The 27,448-nt window shown below is 46.2% G+C and overlaps 1 long non-coding RNA gene across 1 annotated transcript in view; it reads left to right on the top strand.

The window, feature by feature from the left end:
- The first annotated feature begins 5,827 nt into the window (after positions 1 to 5,827).
- The window catches only part of LOC126213602 (uncharacterized), a 120,000-nt gene continuing 98,379 nt past the window's right edge, over positions 5,828 to 27,448 (top strand). Inside the window, exon 1 of the long non-coding RNA XR_007541272.1 lies at positions 5,828 to 5,988. This is a non-coding gene — a long non-coding RNA (uncharacterized LOC126213602). The remainder of the gene's footprint in view (positions 5,989 to 27,448) is intronic.

Genomic DNA, 27,448 nt, shown 5'->3' with positions numbered 1-27,448 from the left:
AGGGCACTGAATTAGATGTGTAGATTGGACAACCAGTGAAGAGGTATTTGTTTCTCAATTGAAATCCCACAGGAAGTCCTCATGTCCATATTTTCACCGTGTGTCTTTGAATGCGAGGAAACCTTCCTTGTTCAACCAACCATTAATTCACTTGGCTACCTGTCCTGTCCACTTGCAATACATTCGCATTACAGCCATAATTACGTCCACCCCGCCAGTCTGCTCCCTAACACATTTTTACTCTTCTATATAATTAGGCTGTAGTCTTTAAGTCCAGTAGTCCAGAAAAAATACACACAAAAGTTCTCCATGTAAGAGATAGGATATATCTTTTATGCTCACTTAACTTGAAACAATTCAGAAGAAATGACGTTTATATGAAGTGCCTACAGAACTGAATGACATGTTAATTAGCAACACACACACAATGCTTGTTTCACTATTATTTAAGTTAGATTCTTCTCATGCTGCTCAAAACTGCATCTGCTCAACCATAGGATGCTTACAGCTAGTATAAAGAAAGACCTTACTTATCTGTACAAATATATCAGCAGAGGCACAAATTTGTTTCTTTAACTGTGTGGGAAGAAATTTTGTTTAATATGACTGTAACTTATAAATGATTCACTGAAATGTTTATATTGTTATAAATATTTGTAGCTACAAATTGTAAACTTGGTCTTTCTGTGTCTCCACACTTCACATCACACGTGACAACTCATCAATCACGTATACAATGAAATAGATGATGATACATGAAATCTTTCGAAATTGCTATTTATATTCACCATATATTGATCATTGTACCTATAACTACAGATATCACATGCTAATATATCTGAATCACAAACACATCATTAAGAATGCCAACTGTTTGCAGGAAATTTGGAGGTTACAGTTCAAAACCTAGAGTTGTCGTAGCTTTATATAAAAAAGGAAAAAATTAAAAATAACAAAATCTATATTGTTATTGTCCTCTTGACTGGGAGGTTCTACTCAGTTAATAAATAATATACAAAGTTGGTGTATCATTTTCATGAGCACGGGGCATGCAACATTTGACACCAGTGCAAGAAAAAGTTTGCACTTCTAAACTCTAGTTTTAAAGTTTTGCGTTTTACATCACAGATCATAGTTTTCCTCTCACTCTTACTAGAACATGGTGTTTTTGTTGTTGTTGTGGTCTTCAGTCCTGAGACTGGTTTGATGCAGCTCTCCACGCCATACAGTAAAGCTGCATGCCCTCGGGAAAAATTATGGCTGTAGTTTCTCCTTGCTTTCAGCCGTTCGCAGTACCAGCACAGCAAGGCCGTTTTGGTTATTGTTACAAGGCCAGATCAGCCAATCATCCAGACTGTTGCCCCTGCAACTACTGAAAAGGCTGCTGCCCCTCTTCAGGAACTACACATTTGTCTGGGCTCTCAACAGATGCCCCCCCATTGTGGTTGCACCTACGGTACGGCCATCTGTATCGCTGAGGCACGCAAGCCTCCCCACCAATGGCAAGGTCCATGGTTCATGGGGGGGGGGGGGACATGGTGGGTGAATGTGTAATGCTTCATACAAACGAAGCTACAATATCTATAAACTGTTTTCTTTTTTCGTGTCAAATAGTATAGGCTAGTTTGATTTCACTATGAATGGTTTCCAGTGACAGAAACCAGACTTATGAGTAATCTACATCTACATTTATACTCCGCAAGCCACGCAACGGTGTGTGGCGGAGGGCACTTTACGTGCCACTGTCATTACCTCCCTTCTCTGTTCCAGTCGTGTACGGTTCGCGGGAAGAATGACTGCCGGAAAGAATCCGTGCGCACTCGAATCTCTCTGATTTTACATTCGTGATCTCCTCAGGAGGTATAAGTAGGGGGAAGCAATGTATTAGATACCTCATCCAGAAACGCACCCTCTTGAAACCTGGACAGCGAGCTACACCACGGTGCAGAGCGCCTCTCTTGCAGTGCCACTCGAGTTTGCTGAACATCCCCGTAACGCTATCACGCTTACCAAATAACCCTGTGATAAAATTCGCCGCTCTTCTTTGGATCTTCTCTATCTCCTCTGTCAACCCGACCTGGTACGGATCCCACACTGATGAGCAATACTCAAGTATAGGTCGAACGAGTGTTTTGTAAGCCACCTCCTTTGTTGATGGACTACATTTTCTAAGGACTCTCCCAATGAATCCCAACCTGGTACCCGCCTTACCAACAATTAATTTTATATGATCATTCCACTTCAAATCGTTCCACACGCATACTCCCAGATATTTTACAGAAGTAACTGCTACCAGTGTTTGTTCCGCTATCATATAATCATACAATAAAGGATCCTTCTTTCTATGTGTTCGCTGTACATTACATTTGTCTATGTTGAGGGTCAGTTGCCACTCTCTGCACCAAGTGCCTAACCGCTGCAGATCTTCCTGCATTTCGCTGCAATTTTCTAATGCTGCAGCTTCTCTGTATACTACAGCATCATCCGCGAAAAGCCGCACGGAACTTCCGACATTATCTACTAGGTCATTTATATATATTGTGATAAACAGTGGTCCTATAACATACGATGGTACAGACTTTGAGTTGAACTCAAAAGAAGGAAAGACAGTGAGAAGTACCTTTGTAACATACGGTAGTGCTGTGAACAAGGCCATTGCAATACTACCATGGAACTCAATTGAGATAAAGTGAAATTTGTTATTGTTATTTATTCCAAAACATGTTTCGGCCATGAACTGATCTTCTCTCCTATCGTACTACTCAGATGACTCCATCCGTCTTCCCACGAATGCAATTGCACATGCGCATGTTCGCTCTATCTCTATCTCTCTGCCTTCCCACATGTAACCGTCTGCTCATTTGCAGATGACATCTGTCCAGCATGGACTACAGCTCCATTGCCAGTGCCGCCAACACTGCCAACCATGCCAGCTGTGACACTTGCACCAGTCAGCTGTGCCTTCACCCTCACTGTTGCTCCATTTCCACATCACCATCACTACATCTGGGTCCAGAAGCAGCTTCCCAGCATTCCCACCTACTCCAGCAACAACAAACCAACACCTGCAACCTGTGCCATTTCACGGTCGCCTCCCTCTTTTTATTTGTGCCTTTTTAATGGATCGACAGTTCACGGTATGTGTGGGTTCTGTCCTGTCAGACACCTTTCGCCAGGAGAATGGGGTCCCACAGGGCTCCATTTTGAGCGTCGCTCTCTTCGCCATAGCGATCAAGCCAATAATGGATTACCTCCCAGCTGATGTATCAGGCTCCCTTTTCGTGGACGATTATACCATCTACTGCAGTGCGCAGCGTACATGTTTCCTGGAGCGCTGTCTTCAGCGTTGTCTTGACTGTCTTTACTGCTGGAGTGTCGCCAGCGGCTTCTGTTTTTCTGCCAAGAAGACGGTCTGTATTAACTTCTGGCACTACAAAGAGTTTCTCCCACCGTCCTTACATCTCGGTCCTGTTGTGCTCCATTCATGGAGACAACAAAATTTTTAGGTCTTACATTTGACAGGAAACTTAGCTGGTCTCCACATGTGTGCCCGGTGTACCCATTCCCTAAATGTCCTCCGTATTCTCAGTGCTACGTCGTGGGGAGCGGATCGAACCGTCCTACTTCACCTATATTGGTCGATCATCTGCTCAAAGCTGGATTATGGGAGCTCTGTGTAGGCCTCTGCATGTCCGTCCATCTTACGCCGCCTCAACTCTATACAACATCGGGGGTTACGTCTTGCGATCGGAGCGTTCTATACTAGTCCTGTCGAGAGTCTTCATGCTACCGGCGCATTATACTGCTTTGTCGTAGGTCTGTTGGCTACTGTCAATGCCCGACCACCCGTCTTATCGTTCCTTTTTTGACGACTCTCTTGACCGTCAATATGGGTTGTATGTATCTGCCCTGCTACCCCCTGGAGTTCGCTTTCGTCGCCTCCTTCAACAACTTGATTTTCCACTCCCTGCAACCTTTAGAGTGGGTGAGAGCCAAACGTCACCTTGGCTCCATGCTCAGGTTCGCGTTCACCTCGACCTCGGCTCGCTCCCAAAGGAGGTTACCCCAGCTTCGGAATACCGCTCGCAGTTTGTCGAACTTCGTCCGAAGTTCATTAATACGATCTTCATTTATACAAATGGCTCTAAGACCAATGACGGTGTCGAGTGTTCTTTTATTGTCGGGACACACAGTTTCAAATACCGGCTCCATGACCATTGTTCGGCCTTCACAGCTGAGCTATTTGCCCTCTACCAGGCCGTTCTTTACATCCACGGCCACTGACATTCTGCTTATGTCATCTGCTCCGATTCCCTGAGTGCCATCCAGAGCCTCAGTGATCTGTATCCAATTCACCCTTTCATGCGCCGGATCCGACGCTCTCTTTGGCAGCTGGCAGACGACGGTTCTCCGGTTACCTTTATGTGGGTTCCTGGCCATGCCGGTATCCCTGGGAACGAAGCTGCAGTTGCTGCGGCCGAGGCTGCGGTCCTCCAGCCTCGAACAACTTCTCGTGTGCCTTCATCCGATTGTAGCAGGGTCATTTGTCAGCACATTTTATCACTGTGGCATGCCGATTAGTCTCCACTTACTTGAAACAAGCTTCGGGCCTCGAAACCTCTCCCCACGGCTCAGACGACCTCTTCACACCCTTCTCGGTGGGAGGAGGTCGTTTTGGCCTGGTTACAGATTGGACACTGCCGGTTCCGCCACCGCCATCTGCTGACGGCTGTGTCAGTGCTGTTCTGTCCGTGTGGGCAATTGCTGACGGTGCGCCACATTTTAACGTCCTGTCCGAATTTTAATACACTGTGCATTGATCTCGGCCTGCCACGTACTCTGGGTGAAATTTTAGCGGATGACCCAGGAGCAGGTGCTCACGTTCTTCGTTTTATCCACTTGACAAACCCGTCTGAGGACATTTGATCGTGCTGTTTTCTTTTCATCCCTTGCCTTTTATAGTGTTGTCCATTTTAATTGCTGTGCCTCACAGTGCATTCATAACTTAGCTTGGGCGCTAATGACCACTGTAGTTGTGCGCCCTAAAACCACAAAAAAACCTCTCTCTCTCTGCACCTCCACACCCTCCATCTCCTTCACCAAGGCAATTTCCAGCACCGCCCCCTTTTGGATGTTGAAATTCGCCCTGACATCTACCCTTCCTTCCGACTGTAACCTGACCTTGTTCCCTCCCCCTATCCACAGCTCGCGTTCTCGCTTCCCGAGTGTGAGGTCCCGGGTTCGATTCCCGGCGGGGTCAGGGATTTTCACCTGTCTCGAGATGACTGGGTGTTTGTATTGTCCTGAACATTTCATCATCATTGTGTGTGTGTGTGTGTGTGTGTGTGTGTGTGTGTGTGTGTGTGTGTGTGTGTGTGTGTGTGTGTGTGTGTTTTGACGTGTGACGTGCCAGCGCTTTTGTTTGGTAAGTCACATCATCTTTGTTTTTAGATACAATATATGTTGTTACACAGGAAACCTAAATCACAGGAAAATTAAACTTGAACAAAGATACATTACCTAAAAGATGTTAGTTATCTCATGTAAAATAATTTTTTTTTCGATTATTTTGCAGGTAGAAGCTGAGAGATAGATAAGAACGGCAGTGTTTGTGTATAACTACTGTACCTAATTCATAGGCCTCTGACCACCTTGCACTGCATGTACTTTTAGTAATGAGTGCTGTGTTCTATTGATATTGCAGATTCATATATTTTATATTATAAAATATAGTTATAATGTACAGTTTTGAAATTTTTATATCGCTTAAATAATGAAGTTGGTAATTAAACTGGCTGATAGTACTGTTTCTGTTTACCAGAATCACTTCACTCCAGACCAGTTTGAAACCAACAGAGCTAGTGGAGTGGTAAAACTTAAACCAAATGCTGTGACAACCATTTTTTGTCATCATAAGCCACCAGTGGGACGAAAGCTCCTTCTGAGAGAGACCTGTTGGCCCAATAGAGAAACGAACTGTGGATACTGGTAACTGGAAAATAACATTCACTACTTCAATAGCTTTTTCTATATGTCATGCTGTCACACGCTGCTGAATTGCAGTACTGTGAATATCTTGTGTAACTGCTAACAGTTCACATTTGTTGTTTTGATCAGTAGGACACACAGAATTCCCCTTCACAGCATTATGCATGCAAACAGTGGGCCTACTTGTATCGTAGAAGTTGTCGTAGTAAATACTTTGTCAATTGAATACAATAAGCATTTACTTTTTAATAGTTGTTGTAAATACATAGCTTAGAGTTCCTTCTTTAGAAATAAGAAATGGAGTTTATCTACATCATTTATTATTTGCTGATGATCAAGTAGTCGTAGCACAAGATGGGGAGGATGCTAACTATATGTGCAATCAACTAACAGTAGCATACAAAACTTGTGGTTTGAAGATTAATTACCAAAAAACAGAATACTTGACTAATGATTCAGATGAGCTATACATTGAAGGAAAGAAAATCAAAAAGATAAACACTTTCTGTTATTTGGGATCCATTTTAGAAATGGAGGGAAAATCAGTCAGAAATCAATAAAAGAATTAGTAGCAGACGGAGGATCATTGGGATGCTTAACTCAGTCTTACGGAGCAGGAATGTAATGAGCAGAACTAAAAAATTAATATACAAATCCATATTGGAGAGTGTGGTTCTGTATGGAACGGAGACCTGGACAATTAACATGAAGCACATTAAAAAATTACAAGCTCTAGAGATGGACTTTTGGAGAAGATCGGCAAGAATCTCCAGGAAAGAAAAGATAAGGAACACTGAAGTAATAAGGAGAATGGAAATAAAAGAAAGAATATATGACGTAATGGATAGGAAGAAATTACAGTGGTATGGTCATGTAGGACGTATGGAGAAAACCAGAATACCAAAATTGATACTGGAGTGGGAACCGGAGGGGAGAAGGAGAAGACGACGACCTGTGACCACCTGGCTCCAAAATGTACAGCACACAATGAGGAGAATGGGTGCAGATGAAGAAGACACACAAGATCGAAACACCTGGAGGAATATTTTGAGAATATAGTTTAAGAACATTGATTGTTTGTATTGTAATTTCCAAGTAAATTATTATGTTCGAGATAAGCCTCTGTAATGAGGAAAAGCTCAAAATAATATAATAGAGTTTCTTCTTTTGAAGTTATATTTAATACTCTCATTTAAACTCTCAGTAGTGTACAGAAACAGACTCAAACATTTCATTTACAACAGCTGTATATTTTTCAAACTGGCACGTCCAGGGTCTGTTGGTGGAGGGAACAAAATACTTTGTCACAAATTAATTTAGCGAGCACGACCACATCTCTTACATACACAGTCCACTTCTATTGGTATCTGATGAAATAAATATTTCTCCTACGTTTTAGCCTGTGGCTTTTCTGTACTGTTTCTTTTTTTTTTTTTTTTTTTTTTTTTTTTTTTTTTTTTTTTTTTACTCTGTATACAGAGCTTTACATTTGTTGGCAATACGTGGCACAACAGGTGCTAAGATGTCTAATGTTGTGGTTGAGTTTGGTCATTATTTAATCTTTTAGTGTAAATAATATTTACTTGCACTTAACTGTATTCCACGCTACAACCCACATCAGGAAGTATGACTGGCCTCACAGCTCTTGTAATTTTAAGTATTCAGGCCTCACATGATCTGTTATTATCGAACTGTTGTATAGTGAAGGTCTGTTAAATTACAGTGCTGTCGGATTTCATTGGTGCCTTAGCAAAGAGCTAAGGATTTTTGTAAACACTGTGGTAGTGTTTATTGGGAATTAAATATAATTGGTCACCTACAATATCACTTTAGTATATGGCATTACTTTTCCATTTCATAATATTAAGAGCCCACCTCCGGAATATTTTGGGCTCTTAATACTATGAAATGGAAAAGTAATGACATGGAGAAGAAATAAAAACTTTGAGGTTCGCCGATGACATTGTAATTCTGGCAGAGACAGCAAAGGACTTGGAAGAGCAGTTGAATGGAATGGATAGTGTCTTGAAAGGAGGATATAAGATGAACATCAACAAAAGCAAAACAAGGATAATGGAATGTAGTTGAATTAAGTAGGGTGATGCTGAGGGTATTAGATTAGCAAATGAGACACTTAAAGTAGTAAAGGAGTTTTGCTGTTTGGGGAGCAAAATAACTCATGTTGTTCGAAGTAGAGAGGATATAAAATGTAGACTGGGAATGGCAAGGAAAGCATTTCTGAAGAAGAGAAATTTGTTAACATCGAGTATAGATTTAAGTGTCAGAAAGTCATTTCTGAAAGTATTTGTATGGAGTGTAGCCATGTATGGAAGTGAAACATGGACAATAAATAGTTTAGACAAGAAGAGAATTGACACTTCCAAAATGTGGTGCTACAGAAGAATGCTGAAGATTGGATGGGTAGATCACATTACTAATGAGGAGGTATTGAATAGGATTGGGGAGAAGAGAAGTTTGTGGCACAACTTGACTAGAACAAGGGATCAGTTGGTAGGACATGTTCTGAGGCATCTTTATTAGAAGATGCTAGGCTGTTAATGGAAGAGGTCATACCTATGCAATTTGATACAATTGAAATCTCAACCACTTCTCCCTCTGAAATTAGGAAAATAATAAACTTGCTTAAAAGCAAAAACCCACATGGAATTGATGGCATTTCCAGCAAAATACTAAAAGCTTGTTCTCAACAGATAAGTAAGATTCTCATCCACCTGTGTAATAGCTGTCTGGAACAGGGCATTTTTGCTGATAGACTGAAATGTGCTATTGTTATACCTTTGCATAAAAAGGGGATAGATCTGATGTCAACAATTACTGCCCAATCTCCCTTCTAACAGCTTTATCCAAAATTTTTGAGAAAGTAAGGTATTCAAGAGTAGCTTCACATATCTGTAAAAATGAAGTACTAACAAAATGTCAGTTTGGTTTCCAGAAAGGTTTTTCAACAGAAAATGCCATATATGCTTTCATCAATCAAATTTTGAATTACTGAATAACCGAACACCACCCATTGTGATTTTTTGTGATCTCTCAAAGGCTTTTGATTGTGTAAATCATGAAATTCTGCTAGACAAGCTCAAGTATTGTGGCATGAGTGGAACAGTGCACAAATGGTTTAATTCGTACCTAACCAGAAGAGTGCAGAAAGTTGAAATAAGCAGTTTTCATAATATGCAAAGATCAGCACATTCCTCAAACTGGGGAACTATCAAGAATGGGGATCCACAAGGGTCGGTCTTGGGTCCTTTGTAGTTCTTAATATATATTAATGACTTGCCATTCTATATTCATGAACAGGCAAAGTTAGTTCTCTTTGCTGATGATACAAATATAGTAATCACACCTGACAAACAAGAATTAACTGATGAAATTGTCAATAATGTCTTTCAGAGAATTACTAAGTGGTTCCTTGTAAACAGACTCACTAAATTTTGATAAGACACAGTACATACAGTTCTGTACAGTAAATGGTATGACACCATTAATAAATATAGACCTTAATCAGAAGCATATAGCTAAGGTAGAATATTCAAAAATTTTAGGTGTGTCCATTGATGAGAGATTAAATTGGAAGAAACACATTGATGATCTGCTGAAACGTTTGAGTTCAGCTACTTATGCAATAAGGGTAATTGCAAATTTTTGTGATAAACATCTGAGTAAATTAGCTTAATATGCCTATTTTCAGTCATTGCTTGCATATGGCATCATATTTTGGGGTAATTCATCACTGAGGAATAAAGTATTTATTGCACAAAAGCGTGTTATCAGAATAATAGCTGGAGTCCACCCAAGATCATCCTGCAGACATTTATTTAAGGATCTAGGGATATTCACAGTAGCTTCTCAGTGTATATATACTCTCTTATGAAATTTGTTATTAACAACCAAACCCAATTCAAAAGTAATAGCAGTGTGCATAACTACAATACTAGGAGAAAGGATGATCTTCACTATTCAAGATTAAATCTAACTTTGGCTCAGAAAGGGGTGAATTATACTGCCACTAAAGTCTTTGGTCACTTACCAAATAGTATCAAAAGTCTGACAGATAACCAACAAGTATTTAAGAAGAAATTAAAAGAATTTCTGAATGACAACTCCTTCTACTCCATAGAAGAATTTTTAGATATAAATTAAGAAAAAAAAAAAGAAAAAGAAACCAAACAAAAAAGTTGTTATATTAACTTAATTATGTTGTTAAATTAACTTAATTATGTCATGTATTAGAAAATTTGACTCGTTCCACATCATTACGAAATATCGTGTTCGTGATCCATGGAACTAGTATTAATCTAATCTAATCTAAGGGATCACCAATTTCGTATTGGAGGGCAGCGTGGAGAGTAAAAATCGTAGAGGGAGACCAAGAATGAATACACTAAACAGATTCAGAAGGATCTAGGTTGCAGTAGGTACTGGGAGATGAAGAAGCTTGCACAGGATAGAGTAGCATGGAGAGCTGCATCAAACCAGTCTCAGGACTGAAGACCACAACAACAACAACAACAAAAAGAGCCCACCTGGAATTTTACCACTCATATTGTCACAGATTTGCCTCTGTCCCTTGAAACTAAGATTTTGGCATCTTATGAATCTTTAAATCACATACCACATCCTACTGAGAAACAATTTCTGGCTGCTTGAAAGCATATTATAGTATTAAATACTTTTTCATTTTTGAAGATTGTAATATTGCAAATTTGTGTTCCAGAGGTTGGAGAGCCTTCAAATGTGACCAGTGACATCAGTCCTCCAGAGAATCTGGACGCAACAGGAGATGAAGTCACCACTCTGAAGAACCTAGTACAACAGCTTCGGGCTGAAATTTTAGCTTTGAAGAGAAAACCCAACTTCTTTCAGAAAGGGGGGAGACATGAGTGAGTTTAGAATAAGACAACTTTCTTGCCAGCCTGCATGGTTTATTTGGTGAAGATCGGTTTGCAGTATTAACAAAGGGGACATCTAAAGGTAGCAAATGGTCAGTGGAAAGGGCTGAGAATTAGACTAGCTTGTGGTAGTACATGGTAGAAAATAAATTTCCGTTTCCTTCAGGCAGAACCCCGAGATGTTTGCTACAGAATGTAAAATTTAGACCTGGTGTGCTGAGGGAGCTAATGAGTTTTCCTGAAAGTTAAGTTTGACCTCATGCTGCCAGATGAAAAATGTGCTCCTCTCCTCATGGATGAGAGTCGTATCATTCCATCATTGGAATATGATTGGAGCATTAGTTGTTATACTGGGTGGTATTACCTGAAAGTGGAAACATACAATAGGTTACCATTACACAGGCCATCATTTTCCAGTTCTCATGTCAAAAACATCACTATAAGCATTTAGTGAATCTGAGGCACTCGGTATCAATGTTCACTGCATCGCGTCAGATACGGGAGGGCAAAATCGAGCTGTATGGTGAGAATTTGGAATTGTTGTTGGCAGGTTTTCAAAATTAGTCAATTTTTGCCAGTATCCTTGTGATAACAGGAAGCTAATTTTCCTCAGAGATACACCACACATTTTGAAAATATGAGGAACCACTTAGTCACCGGGCAATAAGTCTTCCTTTCACAAAGTGTTGTTGAGGAACAATATCTACCTTGTAATGAGGTACATATAAATCGTGTAAAACAGTTGCTTGAGATAGACAGTGGTTTAAGTCTTAAACTGGCACCACAACTGCATGAGAGGTGTTTGATGCCAAACCTTTATGATAAAATGAAAGTTGGCTTGGCTACTGCCCTAATTAACAGCCAGACTGCAGCAGCCATTGAGTATGGTGTCAGGACAGAGAAACTGCAGAGAAATGCTTTAACCACAGCACGGTTTCTAAAGCACGTTCATAAGTGGTTTCGCCTCATGACATGTAGAGCTCCAGTTATGGCTCTGAGTCGTTCTGATGAACAAACATACAGTGAGGCTCTCTGTCATCTGGAGGACACACTGTGTTTATTTGAAAACTTGAAAATTGGCCTGAAGGGTGCCTGGAAACCAGTTCAGTCTTTGTAGTTTTGTCAACTGTAGGTATTTTGGAACTGCAGGACACATTCGTGAATGAGAAAAATTTTAAATTTCTGCTAACAAGTAGATTTGCACAAGATGCTTTAGGAAATCTGTTTTCAATGGTCTTCTTCAAAAATCCAGTATCAGCACCTTCAGAACTGAAAACAGCACTGATGGTTATTACTCTTTCTTAATTCTTTACTTCTACCTCTGATAATGAAAATTAAGGCAGTAGATTCCTGGCAGAATTAGTGGGGTAATTTGTAAGTGAAGATGAGTATAAGTGTGCTGAGGAAGTTGACAAGCCACTTGTAACATGGTGTGTGATGATGAGCACCAGTCTCTCTACTATTTATGTTGTCACAATGTTAGGCAAGCTATGAAGCGCCATGCGCTTTGCGAATTTTGCGAGGAGAGCCTAATCGCATCTAAAGAAAATCCCTGTACGTCTGTGAACATGCTTTTACATCTGAAGTCCTTTACAGATACCTCACTTATTCAGCCACCGAGTGAGGTTTTCAGTGTATTGCAAATGGCAAAGGTTCATTTGAGAAGCAACAAGAAGAAATTACTCACAAGTGAATTTTTGATCTCTGAGATAGCCACTTCTGTGTTTGCATCAGTGGAGGAGAAAATAGTTTTCCCAGCCAGCCACTTTATACAGAAGAAAATAATTCACTTTGTTGGCAACAAGAGTACATATGCGTCTAAATGAGGCAAATAAAAGATACCAGGCTGTAGTGACACAGGGCAGTAGAAGCTTGGCCATGAGAAAATTATTGCAGAATCTGCGACTCCCAGAATCACTTTTTACTAAATAATTTGGAAAATTGACATTGAAACTTCTTTAGGTTATCGTTAACATATCGAGGTACAAAATCTGTGGTAACATTTTCTCTTCAAATAATCTCATTTTTGTTTGACTTAGAGATTTTTATAAAATTTTTGTTCCATGTTTCTTTCTGAGTGTGGAATGTTATTATTATCATCTCATGTAATATTTGTTACATTTTGCAAGCAGACTCTGTCCCTGTCAAGGGTTCAGAATGATACATAGATAAATAAAAACTTCATCCTTCAAACTGTGTACATATTTGACATTTGTGCTTTACCATCACCTTTGTTTCTTCCTTGTGCTTCATTTGCTTTCATTAATTTGTTTCTCTGAGTTTTAATAGGCTTTTATACATATGGTGTATCTACATTTTATGTAATATTGTAGAGAGGGAAAAAGTATAAATACTTCCAGGAAGAAATTAGCTTGTACTCCATACTCTTTCCTAGCCCAGAATGAAATAGCACGTACAAAATCTGGTGATGGTTCACAGGTAGGCCACCCTTTTTGAAGAATACTTGTTTCAAAACATGGTGAAATTTGAAGGTTATTTCATGTAAATGTCATGCACATTTTGTATTGAAACTGCTATTTTTATTTCTCTTCATAATCTGACAATTTATGTTGAAATCACGGACAATTTATGTTGAAATCACGAATATGTGAGCGGAAATGCAGTCAACTGTGGTACATGCTGTAGTTAAAGTTACCGAATGCTTCTGATAGTAAAAATATAGACAAGTTAACCCACTGCTGTAATATTTTAATATTTATACTGATAAAGTTACACTGCCATTCTGGCTAAGTTTAGGTTAGTCTTAGACAACACTTATTTTACCTGCATGGAATACTCTGAGTAACTTATTAGCAATCCCAAAAGTAAGTTAGTGGTTAATAAGAAACTTAAAGAAATTGTTCTAGGTCAGTAATGCAGGATTAGTTTGAAATTCAAAGATATTTATGTACACCTGTTATTAACAGTTTTGACGTTAAGTGGACATAAATGTAAAAATAAGATTTCTTTAGGATATTTTTAATAACACACATTACAAATAATAGTGCACATATTGTCTTACAAGTTGAACAACACTTTCAGTAATACTAATAGTAAATACATTCCCTCAAATATTTTCAGATACTTGGTGTAGATGTTCACTGCTATAATGCACCAATCCCCTTTCTGTTTACAGATATTGGGTGAGATTTATCTTTTCTGTTAATACACTGTCTTTACAGTACAAAACTCCATTTTAGCTTTCTGGCCAAAACCTATTTCTTTATTCCTTTCTTGGTCCTAGAAATGCAACTTATTTAAAAAACTTGCCTTATATATCTGCTGCAGTGACTTTTCCAGCATATGGTTTACCATCATACAGTGTAATGTCAATCATTTATTTGAAAGCCATATTCAAAAATTAATTTAAATTTGGTTAGCAAATCCATCAGCAAACCCAGAACCATGTTCTGTTATTGGTTGTAAGTTTCCTGTGATTGTGAGCACGTTTCTGCTAATTCAGCTAATTTCATGCTCCTACTATCAGGAGCACCTCCAGGCCTGTTATTTTAATCTCAATATCTGACCACTGCAGCATAAGTCCTTATACATTTTCTTGTTTTGGGGTTTATTTTAGTCACAATGGGAAAAGTTGCAGGAACCTGACTTAACCATTCAGTTAAATTTATTCATTTCTGGCCTTTTGTCTTTCTACATTTCTGTTACTTAGTTTCCAATCCATTCGAATAGCAAAAAAGTCAGAAGAGCTAACAGTTTCGTTCTATGGTAATTTAACTACAAAACAGAAATCTTAAAGAGATAAAGCTTCCACTGTTAGCATACTAAATGAGAAATAGTGAGTGGTGCCGTACAAAGTCATCATGACTGGTAAAAAATTTGACCTCATTGACTGTACAGTATGGTTTAAACTTAAATTTAGGATGTTCATAATAATAAATTGTAGTTTGTTCCACACAATATAATGTACAAAAAATTATGTGCTGTGCAAATATCGAACCTATGACCTACTATTCAGTAATCATTGTTACCAGGAGACTATTATTACAATTGCAACCTGGTTGCTAAAATGAATTGTATTAAGGCTAGTACAATTGTTACTGTTTCCTACATGCTCCTTGTGATCGTAGGCCTAGTTTTGTTTGAACACAGTTTTTTTCTTTTCTTTTCATAATCATTCTTCTAATGTCATAGAACAATTTGCACGCAACATTTTACGGGATAGATCTGACAAAAATAAAAGGCATGCGTAATCGTATAGGAACGTTTATCAGTTCTATTTACTAAGGAACCTTGCATATATATTTGAATCCAATGCTTCACTTCGTATTAAAGAAAAAGATACATTGTTCGTATTTTCGTAGTACCAAGTAGCAGGAACAAGAAGTCGATATAGAGCTTAAAATTAACGATAGCATTTTCCTTGCACCTGTGGAATGATATTGGTTTCCTTGTCTCCTGCTGACTGTTGGATAGGACTAAATTAACGCTAATTACGCTACAGGCTTTCAAACTCGATACCGCAACAAGAACTGCGAAATCTGGTTTCGCTATTAATAAAGAATAGCAGGGAAAATCTGTTTCATGCTCGCCACAACAAATGCTTTTCGACTCATTTCGCTAAAATTTATCGCTAAATATCTAACATGCCACAGATCAGTTTTAGCAGTGCATTAGACGGCAGAGTGCACTTCTTAAATATACACGGCTAATCATGCTGCAGAAGTCAATATATCCCCAGGAGTTCAGTGCCACTTGCAAGTTGGCCGTACATTCCCTATACAAAGCTGTACGCTTTGCAGCTCGCGCATGCCATCTGTTGGTGGCAGTGCGTACTACGCGACTCCGGGTACTCTGCAATGCGGGCAGGTACTGCACTCTCGCGTTACTCCTCTACACTACGTGCAGCTGGCTGGGTTAGAATCTCCGCCATTACACCACCTGCCGTGTTCTGCTTGCCTGGATTTCCAAAACTGAGCACAACTGACAGGGAAAAATTTGCGATTTCAATACTGGAGCGAGGGAAGACTAATCCCGAACCAGTTGGTATGAAAGCATATATTCATGGCATTTAACCAACACTTTTCGTCTTAATCCGCGAGTTCCACAGGGGGAGACGAAACGCGGGAAGTATTTTTACGTGAAGCAACCTGCTTTGGCTGACAGCATTGTGTTTACATCTAATCCACATGCACGTGGAGGGCAGTCGAGGTAAGAACCTAAAACAGAAAGTTTCAAAGTATGCTTGAAACTCGATACAAAAAGCTAAACTATCACGCAAGGAGCAAATGGATAAAGTTGCAAGTTGTACAGAGAAGAAAAATAAACAGAAAAGTAAAAGTAACCTGGCCTGCTTTACTCTAAACTCGATATAGGCTTTCCAAAACTAAGTTTCCGATTTGTTCGAAAGGCGAATATTGCAAATATTACCAGTTTTGACTTATAGCGACGAGATATGCCGGTGATCTTCAAATACCGTTCTTGTGGAGATGCTTGTTGGGAATTACAGGAGAAGACAGGGATATACACAAATGCGCCAGACTCCAGAGCAGACTAGCAGACATAATTACTGCCGTAACGGAGAGGGGATGCGACTATGCAAGCAGAAGATTAATCATACGTGGTCAGAATTATGTATTACAGATATTACTACAACCCATTGTTGGCATTTACTTCATCAGCACGGAACTGTTGCTCCTTGCAATTCCAAATATTACCTGGATAAAGAAACTCTTAACCAACATTTTGCGTTTTCTTTTTTTTTTTTCCTTATTGTTATTTTGAAACCTGTGTACAGGCAGACCAGCAGCAGCATACTACGCCGCTCTTGGGCCTCAGAGAAACACAAAAGATACAAATGAAGACATTTAGAGAAAAAAATACGGTGGACATATAAACGGAGACAAACATTTCTTAAAATACATGGAACCGTTCACGGGCGTAGAGTCCAAGATAAAATTTGTTCAGACACTTCGACACATACATAGACGAAAATTGTCACGCGTGAATGTAGGTGCACAAAACGAATAACACTGAACCACTTAAGCACAAAACGACGGCACACACAGAACACGAGGCGTTGATCTCCGGCGCGCGAATGTTCACTAACCGTGTACGAGTCCGGGGACCTGCCAAGAGAGGAGGAGGGGGATGGGAGAGGGAGAAGGGAGAGCAGATGCCGCGGGCAGGGGTGATAGGGGGAAGGGAGGAAGGGGGAGGAGAAGCCCGGGGGAAGAGGGGCGGAGGGAGGGGACAGAGGAAGAGGAAAGAGAAGGGAGGGAGGGTGCCTAAAGGAAAGACACAGGAAGTGGGGGAGGGGAGGATCAAAGTTGATAGGAGGGGTAGATGGAGGGGAGGAGGTCATCATCAGGGAGGGGGAGCTGGCGGAAGCCACCTTGAGAGAGGGTGAGGAGGGTGGAGAGATGGAGACCGGGTGGGATGTGGGAATACAGGCGCGGCAGCGGGCGGGGGTGGGAGAGGATCGGGGAGACAAGCGGATGAGGAGGATCGAGTGTGCTGGAGGTGTACAGGAGCTGTATCCTTTCAAGGAAAAGGAGGAGGTGGGGGAAGGGGATGAGATCGTACAGGATCCGTGTGGGGGAGGGGAGATGGATGCGATAGGCGAGGCGGAGAGGATGGCGTTCAAGGATTTGGAGCGATTTGTAAAAGGTAGGGGGGGGTGGAGATCCAGGCTGGATGGGCGTAACAAAGGATAGGGTGGATGAGGGATTTATAAGAGTGGAGGATGGTGGAGGGGTCCAGACCCCACGTACGGCCGGAAAGGAGCTTGAGGAGACGGAGTCGGGAGCATGCCTTGGCTTGGATTGTCCGGAGATGGGGAGTCCAGGAGAGGCGACGGTCGAGTGTGACGCCAAGGTACTTAAGGGTGGGAGTGAGGGCGATAGGACGGCCATAGATGGTGAGATAGAAATCAAGGAGGCGGAAGGAAGGGGTGGTTTTGCCTACAATGATCGCCTGGGTTTTGGAGGGATTGACCTTGAGCATCCACTGGTTGCACCAAGCGGTGAACCGGTCAAAATGGGATTGGAGAAGGTGTTGGGAGTGCTGCAGGGTGGGGGCAAGGGCAGTGTCATCGGCAAAGTGGAGTAGGTGGACGGGGGGTGACGGCAGCGGCATGTCCGCCGTATACAAAAGGTACAGAAGCGGGGAGAGGATGGAGCCTTGGGGCACACCGGCGGAGGGGAAAAAGGTTTAGGAATCAGTGTTATGGACGGTGACATAGGAAGGACGGCGGGAGAGAAAGGAGCCGATCAGACGGACGTAGTTAATGGGAAGGGCGAAGGTTTGGAGCTTGAAGAGGAGACCGGAATGCCATACGCGGTCATAAGCTCGTTCGAGGTCCAGGGAGAGGAAGATTGTGGAGCGACGGGAATTAAGCTGGTCAGATAGGAGATGAGTGAGGTGAACGAGAAGGTCGTCGGAAGAGAAGGACAGCCGAAAGCCACACTGGGTAACGGGAAGGAGGCGGTGTTGGCGGAGATGCTGGTGGATGCGGCAGGTGAGGATAGATTCCAGGACCTTGCTGAAGACGGAGGGAAGGCTGATGGGACGGTAGGAGGAGACATCGGACGGCGGTTTGCCGGGTGTAAGGAACATGAGGATACGGGAGTTTTCCACAGGTCGGGGTAGTAACCGGTGGACAGGACTACATTGTAGAGACTGGCCAGGACGGAGAGGAAAGAGACAGGAGCTTCACGAAGGTGACTGTAGGCAACACGATCGTGACCAGGAACAGTGTTGCGTTTTGTGCGGAGTGTAGTAATGAGATCCTGTGTAGTGATAGGGGCAGTGAGTTCCGTGTGTGCAATGTTGTCCAAGTACTGGAAACCAGGAGCGAGGGGAGGGACAGAGGTATCAGTTCGATCGCGGACATCCGGGAAGAGGGAGTAATCGAACTGGGAATCATCGGGGATGGAAAAGACAACGGAGAGGTAAGAGGCAAAGTGATTGGCCTTACTAAGGGAGTCAGGGAAGGGGTGATTATCATGGAGAAGAGGATAGTAGGGGGAGGGTTTAGTTCCAGTAAGGCGACGGAAGGCTGACCAGAACTTGGACGAGTTGACAGGTAGGGTAGCATTTAAACGGGTGCATGTCTGTCGCCAGTCCCCACTGCAAAGCCTCACACTTCCTCAGGAATTGCCCCAACCTCACCTCTCCTCCCTCCTGCAACACTTGCAACGACCCACATCCTACCTACTCCTCGAAGTGTAATGCGAAACCTCCACCAGTCACCCCTGAGCTCACCGTCCCCGTCCGTCCTGTTGATGACCCCATCCACCCCAATAACTCGCTCCGCACTCCCCCTACTGCCGAGGACATCATCCGTTTCACCACCATTGTGCTCCAAAACATCCACCCCTTCCAGCGCTCACACACTCTTTCCCAAATCGCCCTCGCTGCCCGTTCCATCATCCATCTTGCCACCTATGCCACATACTCCCACAACCAGGCCCACTTCACCTTCACCCCCTCACCACCCTCGTCTAACTCTCCCCTCCCATGGTACAACAACCGTACCGTATCCTGTACCACAACATTCGCTCCCTGCCCACCCACAAACTTCTCTTCCTCCACACCCTCCGTCAGCACCGCGTGGATGCCTTCGTCCTAAATGAAACCTTCCTTCAACCGCGTATCTCCATCTCCACGGCTCCTTACACCCTACACCGCACCGATAATCCGTACCCTCTGGCGCGTGGAGGAGTTGCTATAGGCCACCTCAAGCACCTCCCTGTCCGGCCCCAACCTCTCCTTAACAATCCTGCCGAGCATCTCACCCTCAGCCTCTTCTTCCCCACCCTTACCATCACCTGTGCCACCATTTATGTCCGCCCTCGCACCCCCATCCCATACGATTTCCTGACCCACATTGACCGCACCTTCTCCACCTACGTGATTGCCGCCGACCTCAATATCCACAGCCGTGATCCTGCTGACCTCCAGCGGTGGCATCAGTTTCTCACCACTCTCCAGGGCGACCTGGATCCCCTGCCTCAGCACACCCGACCCGAATCCAACACCACTCCTGATGTGGTCCTTGCCTCTCCCAACCTCCTTGGGCGCATCACCGCAGATGACCTCATTGGCAGTGACCATGCTCCTGTTCTCCTCACTATCTCTAATGGTCGCCATGCCCGCAACGCTCCCCGCCCTGAAGTCCCTCCTAAACTTGTCCATGATTACTCCCGTGCCAACTGGGATGCCTACCGGGACTTCATCCACACCCAGGTTGACGGCCACGACCTTACCCTCCAATCTCCTGATGACATCTCTCGCACTGCTGCCTTCCTGCACCAGACCTTGTCTGACGCCGTCGCCACCCATATCCCCACCAAAACCGTCCACCCTCACCGCCCCGCCCTGCCTCCACAGGCCGTCCTTCTGCTTCGAGAGTCGCACCGCCTCTACCGCTCTTTTCTCCACACTCGTGAGCGGGATACACTCACCCGCCACCGGCAATTACAATGACACATCTGCAACCTGCTTACTGCCAAGAAACGCCGTGCCTGGCGCCAGACATGTACACAACTCAACACCACGCTCCCCATAAACTCTTCCAAGTATTGGTCTGCTTTCCACCGCCTTACTGGGAACCGCCCCACCCCCCAGTACCCTCTCCTCCTTAATGACCGTCCCTTTCCTGACAACCTTAGTAAGGCCAACCACTTTGCCTCCCACCTCTCTGATGTTTTTTCAATCCCCGATGATCCCCACTTTGATTATTCCCTCTTCCCTGATGTCATGGACCGTACAAATACCTCTGTTCCTCCCCTTGCTCTTAGCTTCCAGTACTTGGGCCACACCCCACCATCTGAACTTAACACTCCCATCACTACACAGGACATCAGCCTCACACTCCGCACTAAACGCAACACTGCTCCCGGCCACGACTGCGTTACCCACCGCCACCTCAAACACTGCCCTCCCTCATTCCTTTCACTCCTTGCCACCCTCTACAATGTCATCCTTGCCACTGCCTTCTATCCCGACCTGTGGAAAACCTCCCGTATCCTGATGTTCTCCAAACCCAACAAGCCTCCATCTGATGCCTCTTCCTATCGTCCTATCTGTCTCACATCAGTGTTCAGCAAGCTCTTGGAATCCATCCTTTCCTGGCGCTTCCATCACCACCTCCGCCAACACCACCTCCTCCCCAACACCCAATGTGGCTTTCGACCTTCCTTCTCTGCTGATGACCAACTCCTCCGCCTCACTCATCTCCTCTCCCTCCAGCTTAACTCCCGTCGTTCCGCCATTTTTGTCTCCCTTGACCTCAAAAAGGCCTACAACCGTGTCTGGCATCCCGGTCTCCTGTTTAAACTCCAAACCTACGCCCTTCCTATCAACTACATCCGTCTGGTGGCCTCCTTCCTCTCCCACCGCCCCTCCTATGTTACCAGCCATAATGCCAATTCCCACACCTTCTACCCCTCTGCAGGTGTGCCCCAGGGCTCTGTCCTCTCCCCTCTCCTCTACCTCCTGTACACGGCGGATATGCCCCAACCCCCCCCCCCTCCAGTACACCTCTTGCAATATGCTGATGACACCGCATTCCTCGCCCTCGCTCCTACCCTCCAATGGTCCCATCGCCTTCTCCAGACTCACCTTGACCTTTTTGCTGCATGGTGTAACCAGTGGCTCCTGAAACTCAATCCTTCCAAGACCCAAGCAATCATCGTAGGTCGTACCACTCGCTCCTTCCGGCTCCTGGATTTCTCCCTTACTGTCTGCGCACGTCCTGTCCGCCTCACCTCCACCCTCACCTATCTTGGCCTCACCATTGACCGTCACCTCACCTGGATCCCTCATCTCCGCTCCATCCAATCCAAAGCTCCTCTCTGGCCGGACGTGGGGGTTGCACCCCTCTACCATCCTCCACACCTACAAATCCTTAATCCGTCCCATCCTCTGTTATGTCAGTCCTGCCTGGATATCTGCCCCCCCCCCCCAAATTCTATAAGTCCCTCCAGATCCTTGAGCGTCATGCACTCCGCCTCGCCTTCCGAATACGCCTCCCGTTTCCCACGCGGGTCCTCTATGATCTCATTCCTTTCCCCCATCTGCTCCTATTCCTCGAACATATCCGCATCCTCTACACCTCCCGCCGTCTTGCACCCCCTCACCCCCTGGTAGCTCCGCTCCTCTCCCATCCCCGCCCCCTGCCACGCCTTCACCATTGTGTCCCCCCTACCCTCCATCTCTACACCCTACATCTCCTTTCCCAAGGTGGCTTCCGTCAACTCCCCCTCCCAGATGATGCCCTCTCTCCCTCCATTTATCCCTCCTATCAACTCTGATCCTCACTCCCCCTCCTTTCCTCTGTCCTTTCCCTGGGCTCCCTCTTCCCCCCTTCCGTCCTGTTTTCTCCCCACTAAACCTCTCCCAACCTCCCTTCTCCCCCCAAGTCCTTTTCTCTTCCCCTCCTCTGCCTACCCCACTCCCTGTCGCATCTGCCCCCCATTCCTCTTATGGGTCCTCCTCCTCCATCAGCTCCTATCCCGGTTCTCCCCTTCCTTTTACTCTCCTTTCCCCCCCTTTTTGTTTTCCCATTATCTGTCCAGTTTCCCCCGACCTGCTCTCGGCTGTGGTATGTCGCATTTGCCAACTTTTACGTGCAGTGTTCCAGTGACTATTCAGTGTTGTTCGTCTTTCTCGTGTTGCGAACAGATCCCATGCTGTTGCTAGGTGTGAATTTTATGTCTTTTGCGAACAGAATCCAGACTGTCGCCGTGTTTTTTAAATGTCTGTCTATTGTTTTACCTGTCTGCTTCGTATGTATTTTATTAGCTTCATCATCCCTCTGTTCTTTGTTTTAAGTTCCACGATTTCTTTTCGCCATGTTACTCTTTAAGTCTCCGACTTTATCGCCTGTTTTTATTATTATATTCTCTTCATTTTTATCATAAAGTCTGTAGGCCGAAGAGCGGCATACTAAGCTGCTGCCAGCCCGCCCCCCCTTCGGGGGGAATTGAAATTCAATAAAGAAAAAAAAAAAAAAGAAACAGTATAACGTGGATCTTCGGCGGTAATCCGGAAGGATACCGCCCTTCGATTGACCGTTCGGTTCTAATCGAAGCGTTAGGTGTATTGCAGGTGCCAGCCAGCCAGCAGTCCAGCAGCTGCAGCAGCAGCAGCAGCAGCAGCCCCGGCCCCGTCCGCGGCAGCAGCAGCAGCAGCTGCGGCGTTCCTGCCGCCCGCCGTCGCCGTCGCCGTCCCTGGTCTTCGTCCGTCTTCGTCTATCCCCAGTTTGTGTCCTTTCCTTTTCGTCCTGTGCGTTTCTTCTCCCTGTCGTCATTTCCGCCCCCACCACCACCGCCACCGCTACCACCACAGCCATCGTTTATACTTCCCCTTCCGCCGCCACCACCACTATAACATGGTGTGCCCAGTCACACCCCCCTCCTTCCATCCCACCTCTTCTCTCCCTTCGCCCTCGCTCTTTGTCGCCCCTCTCCAGCTTATTCCTCCCACTCCTCTCCATCTGATCCTTTCCCCCCACTCACCCAGCCTGTCACTGCAGCTCCAGCTAGGGTGGTGGCCCATCGGGCCACTGTCCATGCCCAGCTCTCCCCGCCTTCGCCATCACCGCCACCGCCGTCGCCGTCACAGTCACTGACGCCTTCACCGTCACCAACTCCAGCGCCGACTGCTGCGTCCACGCCGGGACCTGTCCCTTCCCACCACCTCCCTATAGCTCCCGTCCCTCATATCACCACCCGCCCTTCTGCTGCCATAAAACGCCCTAGTGGCACCACCACCTCCTCCCCTCCCAAAAAGGCCCCGCCCCGTCCTCCTTCCCCCCCCCCAGGGTGCCATGGATATCTCCCCACCTGGCCCTGCTCCCTCCGCCTCCTCCTCCTCCTCCCCCACTCATTATACAAATACCTCCTCTCTCGTCCCAATCCTTCCCTTCTCGAGGCCCGGAATCTCTCCCTCCTCCTCTGCCAACACTTCCCTGGTGCCCCCATCTCTCTCCTCACTCCCAGACGGGATTCTGTTCTCATCTACTCCCCCAGCCCAACCCTCCATACTGACATCCTCTCCCGCCTCCCCATCACCCGTTTTGGCCCCAACGCCTCCCTCACCCCTGCTCCTTCTCCATCTCCTACCCGCCAACCCCAACCCCCGCATCGCCCGCCAACCCTCACCGCCGTGATCACTCGGCTCAGACTGTCGATCACGGAGGAGGAGGTGTTGGCGGAGCACAAGGCGCATCCCACGCTGGAGGTGCGGGCGGTCCGCCGCATTTTCAACTCGGCCGGCCCCACTCGCCTTATGCGGGTATTTTCCGAGCACGCCCCCTCCATTGACCGTCTCCTGAAGGAGGGTGCCCTCCTTTTTACCCAGTGGTACAAGGTCGACCCCTCCCGTTCCCCTCCTCAATCCCTGCGCTGCCAGAGATGTCTGCGCTATAATGCGCATCCCACAGCTGAGTGCCGTGAGGCCCCCACCTGCCCGCATTGTAGGCAACCGCACTTCCTCCGGCAGTGCCCTAACCTTCAATCCCCTCCCTCCTGCAATACCTGCAATCTCCCCCATCCCACCTACTCCCAAAAGTGTAATAGCCCGACCCCCTCCGACCACTCCTGAACTCACAGTCCCTGTCCATCCCCTAGACGCCCCCACCCCTCCTGGCAATTCCCTTCGTCCCCCCCCCAACGCTGAGGACAGCATCAGGTTCCTCACCATCGTCCTTCAAAATGTTCATCCCTTTCAGCGCCTCCACACCCTCCAGCAGATCTCCCTCGCCGCCCGTTCCATATTCCAACTCAAGATGTACGCCACCTACTCCAACAACCAGGCCCATTTCACCTTCTCCCGTCTTGACACCCTCGTCTAAATCCCTGTCATGGCGCGACAGCAATGTATCCTTTTCAACAATATCCGCTCCCTTTCCGCCAACAAGAACCTCTTCCTGCACACCCTTGCCACCCACCACGTGGATGTCTTCCTCCTCAATGAAACCTTCCTCCAACCCCAACACTCCATCCACACCTCACCCTATCTCCTCCACCGCTCCGATGATCCCCTCCCAATTGCGCATGGCGGAGTTGCCATTGGTCACCACTGCCAGATCCCCATTGGGCTCCAACCTCTCCTTCCCGACCCCACCAAACACCTGATCCTTAGTCTCTTCTTCCCTGGCCTTACCGTTACCTGCGCCACCATCTATGTCCGCCATAACGCCCCTATTCCCTTCGACTTCCTCTCCCACATTGACCGTACCTTCTCCTCCTACATGATCGCCGCCGACCTCAACATCCCTAGTCGTTCCGCTGCCCAGTTACGGCGGTGGCATCGGTTCCTCTCCTCCCTTCAAGGCGACCTCTTCCCCATCCCCCAGCACACCCGTCCTGAATCCAACTCCACTCCTGATGTTATCCTCTTCTCCCCCAACCTCCTTGGCCGCATAACGGTGGATGTCCTGGAGCCTCTTGTTAGCGACCATCTCCCTGTCCTCCTCACCATTTCAGATGGTCGTTGCCCCGCCCCGACCCTCGTATGACCCTCCCCCTAAGTACGTCCATGAGTATTCCCGTGCCGACTGGAAAGCCTACTGGGATAATCTTTCCACCCAGGTCGATCGCCACCCCTTCACCTACCACCACCCTGACGATGTCACCCATGCCGCCTCCTTTCTCCATCAGACCTTGTCTGAGGCCATGGAAGCCCACGTCCCTACTGTCGCCATCCGCCCCCACCGTCCTGCCTTACCCCCACAGGCCGTCCTAATCCTCCGTGAATCCCGTCGTCTCTACCGTGCCTTCCTCCGCACGCGAGACCCGGACACGCTACGACGCCTCCGGCAACTGCAGCGCCACATTCGTAATTTGCTCGCGGCTAAGAAACGCCGGGACTGGCGGCAGACATGCACCCGTTTAAATGCTACCCTACCAATCAACTCAACCAAGTTCTGGTCGGCCTTCCGTCGCCTTACCGGAACTAACCCCTCCCCCTATTATCCTCTTCTCCATGATGATCACCCTTTCCCTGACACCCTTAGTAAGGCCAATCACTTTGCCTCCTACCTCTCCGATGTATTTTCCATCCCCAAAGATCCCCAGTCCGATTACTCCCTCTTCCCGGATATCCGTTTCGAACTGACACCTCTGTCCCTCCCCTCGCTCCTGGTTTCCAGTACTTGCACAACATTGCACACACGGAACTCAATGCCCCTATCACTACACAGGATCTCATTGCTACACTTCGCCCAAAACGCAACACCGCTCCTGGTCACGATCGTGTCACCTACCGTCACCTTCATGAAGCTCCTGTCTCTTTCCTCTCCACCCTAGCCAGGCTCTACAATGTAGTCCTGTCCACCGGTTACTACCCTGACCTGTGGGAAACCTCCCGTAACTTCATGTTCCTTAAACCTGGCAAACCGCCGTCCGCCGTCTCCTCTTACCATCCCATCAGCCTTACCTCGGTCTTCAGCAAGGTCCTGGAATCTATCCTCACCCGACGCATCCACCAGCATCTCCGCCAGCACCGCCTCCTTCCCGTTACCCAGTGTGGCTTTCGCCCGTCCTTCTCTTCCGACGACCTCCTCCTTCACCTCACTCATCTCCTTTCCGAACAGCTTAATTCCCGTCGCTCCGCAATCTTCCTCTCCCTGGACCTCGAACGTGCTTAAGACCACGTATGGCATTCCGGTCTCCTCTTCAAGCTCCAAACCTTCGCCTTTCCCATTAAATACGTCCGTCTGATCGGCTCCTTTCTCTCCCGCCGTCCTTCCTATGACACCGTCCATAACACTGATTCCTAAACCTTTTTCCCCTCTGCCGGTGTGCCCCAATTCTCCGTCCTCTCCCCCCTTCTGTACCTTTTGTACACGGCGGACATGCCGCCGCCGTCAGCCCCCGTCCACCTTCTCCAGTTTGCCGATGACACCGCCTTCCTTGCCCTTGCCCCCACCCTGCAGCGCTCCCAACACCTTCTCCAATCCCATCTTGACCGGTTCACCACTTGGTGCAACCAGTGGTTGCTCAAGGTCAATCCCTCCAAAACCCAGGCGATCATTGTAGGCAAAACCACCCCTTCCTTCCGCCTCCCTGATTTCTACATCACCAACTATGGCCGTCCTATCGCCCTCACTCCCACCCTTAAGTACCTTGGCTTCACCCTTCACTGTCGCCTCTCCTGGACTCCCCACCTCCGGACAATCCAAGCCAAGGCACGCTCCCGACTCAGTCTCCTCAAGCTCCTCTCCAGCCGTACGTGGGGTCTGGACCCCTCCACCATTCTCCACACCTATCAATTCCCCATCCACCCTATCCTTTGTTATGCCCATCCGGCTTGGATCTCCGCCCCCCTACTTTTTACAAATCCCTCCAAATCCTTGAACGCCATGCTCTCCCCCTCGCCTATCGCATCCATCTCCACTCCCCTATACGGATCCTGTACGCCCTCATCCCCTTCCCCCACCTCCTCCTTTTCCTTGAAAGGATACGGATCCTGTACACCTCCTGCAAACTTGATCCTCCTCATCCATTTATCTCACCCATCCTCTCCCACCCCCGCCCGCTGCCGCGCCTGTATTCCCACGTCCCACCCGGTCTCCATCTCTC

This window comes from Schistocerca nitens, chromosome 11 (genome assembly GCF_023898315.1).
Source record: "Schistocerca nitens isolate TAMUIC-IGC-003100 chromosome 11, iqSchNite1.1, whole genome shotgun sequence".
Lineage (NCBI taxonomy): Eukaryota > Metazoa > Arthropoda > Insecta > Orthoptera > Acrididae > Schistocerca > Schistocerca nitens.
The sequence above is the reverse complement of the archived record's forward strand: the minus strand, read 5'-3'. Positions and strand labels throughout refer to the sequence as shown.